This window comes from Argopecten irradians, chromosome 1 (genome assembly GCF_041381155.1).
Source record: "Argopecten irradians isolate NY chromosome 1, Ai_NY, whole genome shotgun sequence".
In the NCBI taxonomy this organism is placed as follows: domain Eukaryota; kingdom Metazoa; phylum Mollusca; class Bivalvia; order Pectinida; family Pectinidae; genus Argopecten; species Argopecten irradians.
In genome coordinates, this window is record NC_091134.1 from 30,358,839 (window position 1) to 30,372,265 (window position 13,427).

Consider the following 13,427-nt stretch of genomic DNA (forward strand, 5'->3'; position numbering starts at 1 on the left):
AGTATGTTCATTTTCTTATACCTGGATTTAAGATCAATATTACTAGACTTTTTAAGTTTCTTAGAGAGTCGGTCTCTTTTCCTTAACAGTTTTTTATGAGTGGTAATACCCAGGGATAGCTTTGCTTTGATTTCATAGGTTGGTAGGGGATATGTGTTTAAATGGAGTTTGTAAGTCCAGTACTAAAAAGTTCCAACATGTCATTTACATCTGTGATGCTGTTTGAGGAAATGGTGATATAGAACAAACATTCGTATAGGGCAAGTAGACAATGCAAAAATAAGACTTTTAAAAGTCATTTTTGAAAATAAACAACAAAGGAAGTATTCTTCGTTATATCAGTAAAAATATAGACGGTCTGCAGACTGCAGACTGCCTCCTCGATACTCCAGGGGTTACTAGGCCTATCACTGAAGTTATATCTACATAAAGTCAGTTATAGTAACCCCTGGAATATCGAGGATGACATGAAGTCAGTAGTACCACATCAACCCAAGGCGGAACCAATCATATGAGGACGATTTGGGTAATAAATCATTCATGATACCATGGCAAACGTGGCCTATGTTCCCCATGGATAGATAAGTGATAGTGCGATTTGTACGCAGGATCGACGATGTATTGGCCCTAGTAGATTCTACAGGTCTCTGTATCGTGATGAGTGGACTGGAGTCTCAGACAAAATTATTATGCCAGGTCCCTGTGGTGTTCAGCATACCCACACGAGACTCGGTCACGATATCTAGAGCAATGGCCTCGTCCCTGTGCGATTTATCATGGTAGGACACGAGAGAAGTACTTATCACCATGATAACGACTATCAATGCAATTGTTTGTAAAACGATAACTCATGTGATGACCGTGCATGACCACACTTGTAGCGTATACGAATATATACATGCATGGTTAATAAGACAAATGGAAATGTCGATGTTTTCTGAAATAGTGCATGTTATCGGGTTACATATCTATTTGAGCTTGGACTATACAGTACATGTATGTAGTCAAACATTTTGCAATTTTGAAATCAAACGAGAAAATTGGGATGAGTATTATTTCGCGATTTGGTTTTATTAGGATATGTGATTTATACAATTTGCAATTACATCGATATCCCGTAAAATCGTAAAAAATTCAATCCGAGCGAAAATTGACAGCTATGAACGTGAACTTGTAAATGTTAGCTGTATGTTATATAAGGGAAAATATATTACACTTCTTCATGACTAAAGGCTGTCATAAGTGACATGTTTTCTTCTACAGCAGTACTAGCTATACAAATGTTTCAAACGTTTTAGCGTTAACAACAGAAAGTCGTTTTAAATAAAGCTTCTACTTCTCCAAAACATGTAACTCATCTCCAAATATATCCGCGTGGTTAAGTGAACGAGTATTTCTTGGGCACAGGACTGCAGAGAATTTCTGTGAACACTGTCTGCAGCAGTGCATGTACCGTTATTCGATTCTTTTGATCTACATCAAGTGAAATCTTTAAAAGTCTGTGTTTGTTCATTTACTATGAGATAGTCCAGGAGTGAATTCGGCAGTGATAGTAACCTCTGGAGTATCGAGGATGATGTTATAAGGTATTACACGCATGTCGTGGCTGAATGACTTCCCCATATAAAACGTTTCCTCTCCCAAGAAAACCCCCAGAAGTTTAGGAAAATTTTATTCCAATGGTTTGGAAATAATGAGCTAAAACATAAATTTTGGTTTTAATTGTTTATTATTACAAAAACTGTATTTTCTGGTAAGTTGTTGGTGTTACTTGGGGATAGTGAGAGATTATGTATATGTCTGAGGTTTGTAAGTCTCAGAAGCTAGCAGACTTTCCTCTGACGTCAACACTAACAATGACGTCAGCGACAGTATCGGCCACTCTGAGCACATGATACAAGACTCCATTGGCTTGGTCAAATCCATTGAATAATGACCCTCCATAGTATCGCTCGAACAAACCTGTGTTAAATATAACAAAACTGGTGTTATACCACATTTTCAAAGTCAAATTTTGATCACAAACATATACATGTACTGATGAACTGGCAGGTCCAAGAAAGTATTACTAGATGAGAAATTTCTGGGTACGGTTTCATTGACATTCCTTAGGCTAACTATGAAGTTATCCACAGTATAACAGAAGTTAAAGAAAATCTTCAGGAACGTTCCAGGATTTACAACTGTAATATTCTCATATGAATGTCCTTCAAATATGGAATATTCATGAAATAAGGTCTTGTTAGAGCATTCGGATCTAAATGCAAGCCATTTTGGACACCGATTTCCGTATACTCTGATTGCTTTACAATGTGCCGACAAAGTAAAAAAGGGGAAATATATCTCTAATAGTAAACAGACAACCCCTAAAAAGTCTATATTTACAGTATGACAAGAATAGTTTGTATACGTATATAAATGGTGAACTCCTGTAAGGGTTTGTGACAGTAAAAACTTGCAACTACCTGGAGGGGCTATCTGGAAGACAGGCCTTACTGTTCCCGACAGGGGGTCGATACTAATCAGGCTCCATGCTGGTCTTTTCTCGGAGTAGGCACCTTCAGGAGCAACGGTGTATAGCATAGCTGAAGATCAACAGCAAAAGTAGAAATTAGACTTTAATGGTGACAAATTATGTAGGATCGAAAATTACATTGATTAAAACAATTCTTTTAGAATGAACTGAATTATCAAATATTATATCAATGTTAAAGAGTGAATGGAGGGGTTCGTTGTTGTAATGACGTTTATTCTTCAAAAAAAGTCGTACAGCATTCTCCCAATATCTCATTTACATGCACTGAATTTGTTTATATCTATTTGCCAGAACCATTTCTTTTTAAAGAATGGCCTTAGTGATTAGAGTGTTAGATCTGGCGACATAAACACATCTGGAGTCGGGACCAGCGTGAGAGAGGATGCTCCATACACAATATGTACTCATACTCACCTGTGTGAGAGTCCCTGTTACTCACCTGTGTGACAGTCTGTTACTCACCTGTGTGAGAGTCTGGTACTCACCTGTGTGAGAGTCTGTTACTCACCTATGTGAGAGTCTGTTACTCACCTGTGTGAGAGTCTGTTACTCACCTGTGTGAGAGTCTGTTACTCACCTGTGTGAGAGTCTGTTACTCACCTGTGTGACAGTCTGATACTCACCTGTCTGAGGATCTGGTCTGTGGACGTGCATCGACATGAATGTGAAAGCTGAAGTTTGAATTGGCACCATTTTGACAAAAGACCTGAAGAAGTAATGCATGTGTATTATCTTTGGGAAATAAAGATCTTTTCAGAGTTTATAACAATTAATACGTTCTCCTCATCAGAGAAAATACATTTGCTACATCTTTTCAAGAATACTTTCAGATCCTAAAACAGACAGAGCCTGATATATTGATTGTATTTCTATAATCAAATGTAATTGACAAATCAAAAGCAAATTGGAATACCCAGTACCATTTTCATCCAATGCCAAAGACTGGGATATTTTCCGTAGACTTTGTTCTTTTTAAAACCCCTTACTGCTAAGTTGAACTCTGCAAATGCACGTATTCAACAGCGCAGTATTTAGTGGTGAGAAGAAGAACTACGAAAGATAAATCATGGAACAAGGTGACATATGTGTGCTGCGAGCCGGGCTTGAACCCACGAACCCGGACTTACTGGTCCGTCGCTCTAACGACTGAGCTAAAGGAAATTGCCCCCAACGCGAAGCTAGAAGGCAATCGTATCGCCATGTGCAATTAAAACCTGATACATAATGAGCATTACTCTTACCCGTTGAAGACGTTGTAGATGTATATCCTGGCGGCTAGAGCGTCCGGCGAATTTTCGTTACCCATAAGAACATATAGAAGTCCGGTGGTGCGGTCCAGACTTGCCCACTGGAAGTTCACGTACAAGTTTTCTGTGTCCGGACTCCCGTAAAGCAGTTTATATACTAAACCTGTTCCGGGCACGTATGTTACCTGACCGAGGACAAAGTGGAATGTCCCTAACAAAGAATCATTGGAATTTTGGTGTTATTTATCACATGTCTTTAATTATAAATAATACTGTTATTTGTGAGAATATTTGCAATCTTAACTTTTGTCGCACCACACTTAATAAAGAAGACCAGTGGTTTAAGAAAGAAACAAAACAGTTTTACTAAATCATATAATAGAATCGAAAGTTTACATACCCGGTTTCTCTTTATCCTCTTTTATGCCGAAGGAGACGTACGTCCGCGGCTTCACATACTCCAGAGCACTGAGTGGAACCCCGTCAAAGCCGTGGAGTGCTGTGGTAAGTTCAAGCTTCCCGTTGTTGGTGAACAGCACCATAACTTCACTCGCTACGTCTTCCATTGTGCCACCATGATGGTAAATCGTAAGCATTTCTGATTCTGCTGGATTCAAGGCCACGATGCCATCCATGAGAAATTCTGCCTGTTGAAGTGCATCTCGTCTTGAAGAGCGCGTCTTCAAATTAACTCCAAGGTTAAACTCGTTCAACGGCTGAATGTTCCCCGAACCCAATGAAACATTAACGAAGTGCAAACGACCCGGTTCGAAGTCGTTATAGGCCAGTCCTTGTAAATTGAAGGAGGGGGCACTGTGTTCACGTAATGGATATTTTGTTTGGAGATCTGTTGCCATTCTGAGTGTTTTGTTAGTTTGGATCAAACGGCACTGATAGTGATACTCTGTGGATGGGCCCAGCTTGTTTGACAACCCTCACATCAGCACATTGGTAGAAAGTGGTCTCCCCGGGTTTGTGAGCTTGATAGCGGGCTCGTATAACACAATGGTCACATTCCATATCTGGTACAGTCTGAAAAGCATCAGTAGTCACGTATTCAAACTCAAAGGTAATACACAATGCCCTAGGGTTACATGTTCATTTGCTTCAGTTTCAAGAAATGTTTCGTTCTCGTTCTCTAAAAGATTTTTCGTTTCATCCTGGGTTATATTACCTAATTTAGAAAGTATTCGATTGCGGGTCCAGAACCCATCTTTGAATTACATCAATATCCGACGTGTTATTGGTGGAATGACTGTTAAATGGATGTGTGATAACTGGGGTTCACATGGGAATTATACAAACTGCTAGGGCCTGGATTAAATATATGTTGAAGGCGACACGTGGAGATTGGAAGTTTGTTTGTTTGTTTGTTTGATTAATTAACGTCCTATTAACAGCTATGGTCAAGATTGGAAGTGTCCTTGTTACCTTGTTAAGCCCTCCGCACGAAATAAGAAGGGGGAAGGGGCTTACTAGTTATATTATGTTTCCTATTCTTCATCTTCTTCTCCCAGCATTTTTTTTTTGTCCGACACATTGCTCGAAAACTATTGCACGATTTTGAAAGGCCCACTACCTTTCCAAAACGGCTTTTAATTTTTAAAGATGCTCCATCGCTGACAAATGGTATTTTTTCACTATCAAAAACAGGAGCAGACGATTAAGTATTTTTCTTAAGTTACAAAAGTTACTTACTTTACACCGTTACCACCACTGAAAAGTTTGAGCTTTTAATTTGACTTCAAGTTAAAAATCTGAAAAATAATTAATTGCATCCCGAAAAAAATCCATGGCACTATATCCTATATGGAATGAAGTACTGATTGCGCATGCACCAAAGGCGAAATAAATCATTTTATATTATTTTTTGTGTTAATTAGACATATGCATACACAATTAAACACCAATTACTGTTCAAATGATGAATATCATTTATGCTCTGTCGGCGGTGGAGCATCTTTAAAATGGGAATGTAAGACGAGATCGATAATTTTGCAGAGTCGCAAAAATTATTAACTTACCGTTAATACTACACAAATCATCACCTTTACTTCTGAACAATTTGATTAAAATAAATAAAATGTTAATTTTCATAACGCAGGTCGTCTTATTTTTCCCGCCGTCGTCCTAAATACCGTGCGCTATTTGACTATCACTGCGCCAGACGGCAAAACAACGAAATGACTAGAAGTCCACTTTTTTCATATAATACGAAGAAAATCGTGTACATGTTCGGGGTTTTAACCTCATCTTAGGCCATCTATATATATTTTCTGATGTTATTAATGTCTTTAAGATACATTTAAGGTTTGCTCCGGAAAAGTAGTGTGCCTTTAATGAAACTTTTCACAAATATTCATCATGACCCATAAGGATGCACTCGACCCTTAATTTCCGATCGCCAATCAATATGGCTGCCATTCCCTGCATGGTGCTTCTACTTGGTCAAAATTAGATATTGTCTTATTTCGAGTTTGCGGAATGCCGAACACAACGGTCAAAGGCTCGAACTTCAGGCTGTTTTACTTGCTTTTTGCAAGTAGATATACCAGAATAGCAAGTGAAAAAATATGCACTTGCTTATTTTAGCAAGTGGTTTTTATCAGGGACAACTGTAAAAATGATTGTGAAAAATTGTTGTAATGGAAAATATGGGGGCCCAGTTCTTACAGTAATGTTGTTGATATTTATTATGTACTTATACACCTCACATCATCATGCAAAATAAAGGATTTTATATATAACATAACTGTAATTTGAATACGGATATCAATTATAAGTAAAAAATATATTTCAGCAAGTAAAAATTTATGGCACTTGCTATTTTTTTTTATATATACTTTTGTATATGGGTTTTGAGGGATGCCGAATTCCATAATAAGACAGTGGGGGCTTTTGGAAGCCTATGTGACAGTCACTCATTACAACTGGGAGTTGTTAAACCATTTTGTACGAATGTTCAAATTGAGTTTAATGGGTGGATATAAAAAAGAATAGCAACTGTATTTTTCCTTGTACATAATTATTTAGTAAACTTTTAAGTTTGTATCTTATCAGACATCATCGAACTTGATCATAATAGTATATCACTGATGAAGACTTACGATGACAGCTGTGTAGTTTTGTTGGTGGTCTTGTGCGAACACGTATTTGTCAGGAACAAAAGCCATAAGTGTATAGTTGTCTGTCTCCCCTGTCGCTATGCCAACATCCATATATCCTGTGAAAAACAAGCCCTAACGTGGGTTATGTTAAATAGCGTCAAAGATAGAAAAAGCAGAATGAAAATATATCAATTTTAATATCTGTATTAATAATTTGGTCCAAGCGATTATGTTGTTCAAATAATGTTTGCTTTCTCGTAATACTGTATCATATTTATTAACCTACTTATCTGGGCAGTTTAAAGGGTCACTACCTTACCGAAACGGCTTTTAATTTTTAAAATTGAAATGTAAAATGAAATTGATAATTTTATAGTCACAAAGGTTATTAACTTATGTTAATACTACACTTACTTTCACATTCTTAATAATTTAATTCAAGTAAATTAAAAGCTTATTTTTATAACACGGGTCGTTTAATGTTTCCCGCCGTCGTCCTAATTACGGCGTATGCACAAGGGACAAGGAAGTAATTCCAACCGTGTGGACAAAACAAAATTGTCAAATTTTCGAGGCGATCTGCCTCTTTACCAAGACAAACAAAACGAACAAGATTCATAATAGGATACAAACAGTAATTCGGGACAAAGTAGACAAATATTAAACTATATAGCACAATGGAGCGCAATTTACCCTTCGGCAGCGGTAGCCGAAGGCCGTATCTACAAAAATGTATCCTTGCTGTTCGGCAGAACGCTCAAATATGAGCGATGACTGGAAAGCGTGCCACGTGTGACGTCAAATGTGTGGCGAAATTGATATATAATTGTTTTTTAACAGAAACTTTTATTTTTTGTTTCGCAAAGTGGTGGGTCTTTTATTAAAGAAGCCAATAATGACTTGCCCACGAACCGCATTTTAATAACCGGTATTTTTACGCCTAACGAAATTCATGTATGCTATTTTTAAAACGACAAAATTAGAATTTAGATTTAACGAAAAAAATCTACTATCTTATTGTAAAAGATATTGAATTTGTAAACCTGTGTCGCGTTATTTCGCTACCGAATACGTAACTATAGCTACGAAAAGCATCCCGCCAAAAATAAAAGTGGTAGGCCCTAAAAGAAAACGGCGTACAATGACTTATATAGTTAGTTACGCGATATATATTGCTGTTTATGTTTTTATAAAGACAATTCATGGTGAATATGGTTTTAGACGTGAGTAATAAACTAATATTTACCTGGAAACCCAACTTCGTAATGGTTAAAGTTTTGCTGCCATTTTATAAACATCTGTTGTCCTGCCACCAGTGTAGGTAGAGTCCCGGTATCTGGTGGTATCCCACCGCAAGGTGCCTCATGTCGGGAACAGGTGTGACTTCCAGACTAAAATATCAAGTGTGCTTAGTGATTAGTTTTAGATCTAGGATTATTTTATTAGTTACAGTTTATACATTAATTGCAGTTTATGTATTCGGGGCTATCATCAGATTTAGATCCCGTAATCAATGAACACCAGGATAGATCCATAGATTATATACAAATGAAGATGGCGGCCTGACCTCCCGGGTGGGCCTGAGGGGAGGGGTCCGGGTCAAACGGGAGTGCAATTTGGCTTATCCATAATAACGAACTTCTTCTCTCTGAAACTAAGCATGGGGTTTACAACTAATTAATGCAATTAAGTAAGCAATCGGTATAGGGTGGGGAATCAAAATATGTACCAAATGGATGGGGGCTGAACCCCCCTATGGGCCTGGAGGGGCGATGTCTAAAGGGAGGTCAATTTGGCGATTGTCCATAGAAAAATGACTTCTACACTGCAAGCTATGACATGGTATTATATATATATATATCTATACATAAATAATTGTCAATGTTGTAGCAACCTTATAGGGATGAGGGATTCTAAATTGTGCAAATGATTAGGCGCATGGAACCCCCAGGGGGCTTGTGGGGTTGTGGATAAAAAGTGCGAAAGTCATTATGACTAATTGTGTTAAATAGGACCTTCTTACACTTTAACTAATTATGGGATTACGCTATTAATGCCAATGTTATCATTCCTTAATAAGTGTGGGGGATTACAAAATTAGTTTCATATTGATGGGGGGCTGCAGAACCCCAGGGGCCTGAGGGCTGTGGTCAAAAGGGGTCAATTTGGCTAATTCCATTTTTATATGACTTCTTCTCTCTGCAACTAAGCATCGGATTTATAAAAATATAGCACGCCATCAATTGCCAATGGTCAGCATCCTTACTATTAGGGTGAGGATTCCATATATTGTGCTAATGATAGGGCTGCACCCACCGGGGAACCGGAGGGGTGGGGCTGCAAAAGTGGTCTTGTATTGGACTTTTTCAATTTTTTAACATGATCTTCTCTGTAAAGAATACTTGGGGATTACGCTCATTAATGCAACCTGGTCAGCATACTTACTAAGGTTGGGAATTCCAAAATTGTGCACATCTTGATGGGGCTGTTACCACCGTGGGACTCGAAGGGTAGCGGGGTCAAAAGAGGGTCAATTTGGCTAATTTTCCATTTTAAACGACTTATTCACTTCAACTTACCATGGGTCGTGCACTTATAGCGCAAGGTTAGCAATCCTTATAGGGTGGGGGATTCAAAATTTGTAAAATTGATGGGACAACCCTCGATTCCCCCCCGGGGGCTGACGAGAGGGCGGTGTAGAAAAGGGAGCAATTTTTGCTGTTTATCTATATAAAACGACTTCTTTTCTGCAAACTCAGCATAGGAAGAGCACTCATAATGCATATAAGTAGCAACCTTATTGGATAGGGATTTGGATTTAAAATTGTATACAAAGTATAGGGCTGACTCCCTGGGGTCCTTAGGGCGCGAGGGCCAAAAATAGGTCAATTTGGCCTATTTTCTTTCCATATACAATTAACTTTCCTACTATGAACCTTAGTATTGGATAGCATATTTGTGATCTGGAACTTATATCCTCACTATATGGTTGTGTTTCAAAATCAAAAAAAATTTTGGAGTCCCAAATTTTGCTACTTTTTCCTAACTTGTAAAAGTCTTTTGTGATAATTAAAAAAAAAAACAAAAAACAAAAACAAGGTGGAGCGATAGCAGGCCCTCGTGGGCCTCGTTGTTAACCAACAAGACGCATTTTATTCCAATTCTATTATTACCAGGTCCACACTGAGTGGACTACACCGTTATCTCGTGGGTATACAACCTCCTCCATCGCCTGTAATGAAAATGAACACACTGTCCACTCAGTTGGCGACAGGACGTGGAGGGAATCCTATGTCTACTCTGACTATGGTATGGAGTATGTGGGGGGAATCCCCGACACAGATGGCAGCACATGGGGACAGAGTCAGTTTCTTCACCATCGAATCTCTCACTGTCAGCATGGGTTACAACCAGGGCAACTGTGTTGCTGGGTGTGTCACTACATCCTCTAACTCAGGAGACAGAACAGGTCAGTAGGTCACATTTCACTGTACACTGTAAGTATACCCTACCATCAGACAACGGGTCACATTTACTGTACACTGTAAAGTAATCATTACCTACACAGTAATATTTACTGTACACAGGTAAAGTATCCTACCTCACACACAGGTAAATTTACGTATGTACATCTGTTAGTATACTTACTCAGACACATGTTCAATATTTTCTGTACACTGTAAGTTATAACCTACCTCAGGACACAGGTCACATTTACGGTACATGTTGTAAGCATACCTAACCTCAGACACGGGTCATATTTACTGTAGGACAACTGTAAGTTTAACCTATCTCTCAACACAGGTCACCTTTTACTGTTACACTGTAGAGTATACCTACCTCAGAACACATGTCACATTTACTGTACTCACTGTAAAAGTATACATACCTCAGACAACGGGTCACATTTATACTGTACACTGTCAAGTGATTACAATTACCTCAGACACATGTCACATTTACTGTACACTATAAGTAGTACCTACCCTCAGGACACACAGGTCACATTTACTGTACACTGGTAAGTATATACCTTACCTCAGACCTCATGTCACATTTACTGTACTCTGTAGAGTTTTACCTACCTCAGACAAAGGTCTCATTTTAGCTGTACACTGTAAGTATTACCCTACCCTCATCACACCATGACAACATTTTTCGTACACTGTCAGTATACTTACTCAAACACCGGGTCACATTTACTGTACACTGTAAGTATATCCTACCTCAGACACAAGGTATCATCACTCGTTTTACTGTACACTGTAAGTTATACCTACCTCAGACACCAGTGTCCACATTTACTGTACACTGTTGTAAGGTATACCATACCGCATACAGAACAATGTCATATATTTTCTGTACACGCACTGTAATGTAAAACCTAAACCCAGACATGGGTCCATATTTACTGTACACTGTAAGTATATACTTACCTCAACACAGGGTCCACATTTACTGATACACTACTGTATTCGTATAACTACCTCAGACAACAGGTTCACATTTACTGTACACTGTAAGTATAGTACTATCCTCAGACAAACCGGTCACCATTTACTGTACACTGTAAGTATACCTACCTCAAGCATAACAAGTCCACATTTACTGTACACTGTAAGTATACTCTACCTCAGACCACACGGTCACATTTACTTGTACACCTGGTAAAGTAATAACCTACCTCAGACACAGGTCAAATTTACTGTGACTACTGTAAGTATACCTACCTCAGACACGGTTCACATTTACTGTACACTCTAAGTATATACCTACACTCAGGGACACCAGGTCACATTTAACTGTACACTGTAAGTATACCTACATCTCAGAACACAGGTCACATTTACTGTACACTGTAAGTATTACCTACCTCAGGGACACTGGTCACATGTACTGTACACTGTAAAATGTATACCTACCTACAGACACAGGTCACATTTATTGTACCACTGTAAAGTATACCTACCTCAGACACAGGTCACATTTTACTGTACACTAGTACAGTATAACCTACCTCCAGACACACAGGTCACATTTACTGTACACTGTAAGGTATACCTACCTCAGACAGCGGGTCACATTTACTGTACACTGTCATAAGTATACCTACCTCAGACACAGGTAATATTTACTGTACACCTGTAAGTATACATACCTCAGACACAGGTCTCATTTATGTACACTGTTAGTTTTTTTTTTTATACCTACCTCAGACACAGGTCACATTTACTGATACACTGGTCCACAGTTTACCTACCTCTGACCACTGGTCTCAATTTACTTACTGTACACTGTAAGTATACCTACCTCAGACACGGAGTCACATTTACTGTACACTGTAAGCTTACCTACCTCAGACACAGGTCAAATTTACTGTACACTGTTAAGATTTACCTAACCTCAGGACACAGGTTACAATTTAACTGTACACTGTAAGTATACCTTACCTCAGACACAGGTCAATTTTACTTGTACACTGTATAGTATACATACCTCAGACACACGTCACATTTACTGTACACTGTAAGTATACCTAACCTCAGACACAGGGCACATGTTCTGTACACAGTAAGTAAATGCCTACTCAGAACACGGGTCACATTATACTGTTACACTGTAAGTGGATACCTACCTCAGATAACAGGTTACATTTTACTGTACACTGTAAGTATACCTACCTCTGACTACGGGTCACTATTTACTGTACACTGTAAGAATACCTACCTCAGACACGGTAACATTTACTGTACACTATTCAAGTATACCTACGACACAGGTCACTTTTCTGTTGACGGAATACAGGTCAGACACATTTACTGTACACTGTAAGTATAACTACACTCAGACACGGGTCACATTTACCTGTACACTGTACAGTGATACTTACCTCAGACCACAAGTCAACTTTTACTGTACAAACTGTAAGTAATACCTACCTCAGACACAAGGTCACATTTACTTAAACAACTGTAAAGGTATAACCTACCTCTACAGAAATAATTACTACAATGTAAGTATTCCTACCTCAGACACAGGTCACATTTTACTGTACACTGATAAGTATACCTACCTCAGACACAGGTCACATTTACTGTACACTGTAAGATATACCTACAATGTGTCCTAAGACACAGGTCACCATTTACTGTACACTGTAAGTTTATACCTACCTCAGAGGAATGGGTCACATTTTATGGTAGCAACTGTAAGTATAACCGTCGCCTCAGGAATCACAAGTCACATTTACTGTACACTGTAAGTATAACTACCCTCAGACACAGGTCACATTTACTGTAAACTGCTAAAGTATACCTACCTCAGAACACAGGGTCATATTTTTACTGTACCACTGTAAGTATACGCTACCTCTGATCACAGGGTCAAATTTTACTGTTACACTGTAAGTATACCTACACTCAGACACCAGTCACATTTACTGTACATTGTAAGTATACCTACATTGTACCTCAGATCCACTGGTCATATTTACCTGTAGCACTGTTAAGCTTTTCTTAATACCTACCTCAGACACAG

General features: G+C 38.5%; 1 pseudogene; it reads right to left on the reverse strand.

The window, feature by feature from the left end:
* Positions 1-1,378: 1,378 nt before the first annotated feature.
* Positions 1,379-10,615, reverse strand: LOC138321950 (uncharacterized; annotated as a pseudogene).
* Positions 10,616-13,427: the final 2,812 nt, after the last annotated feature.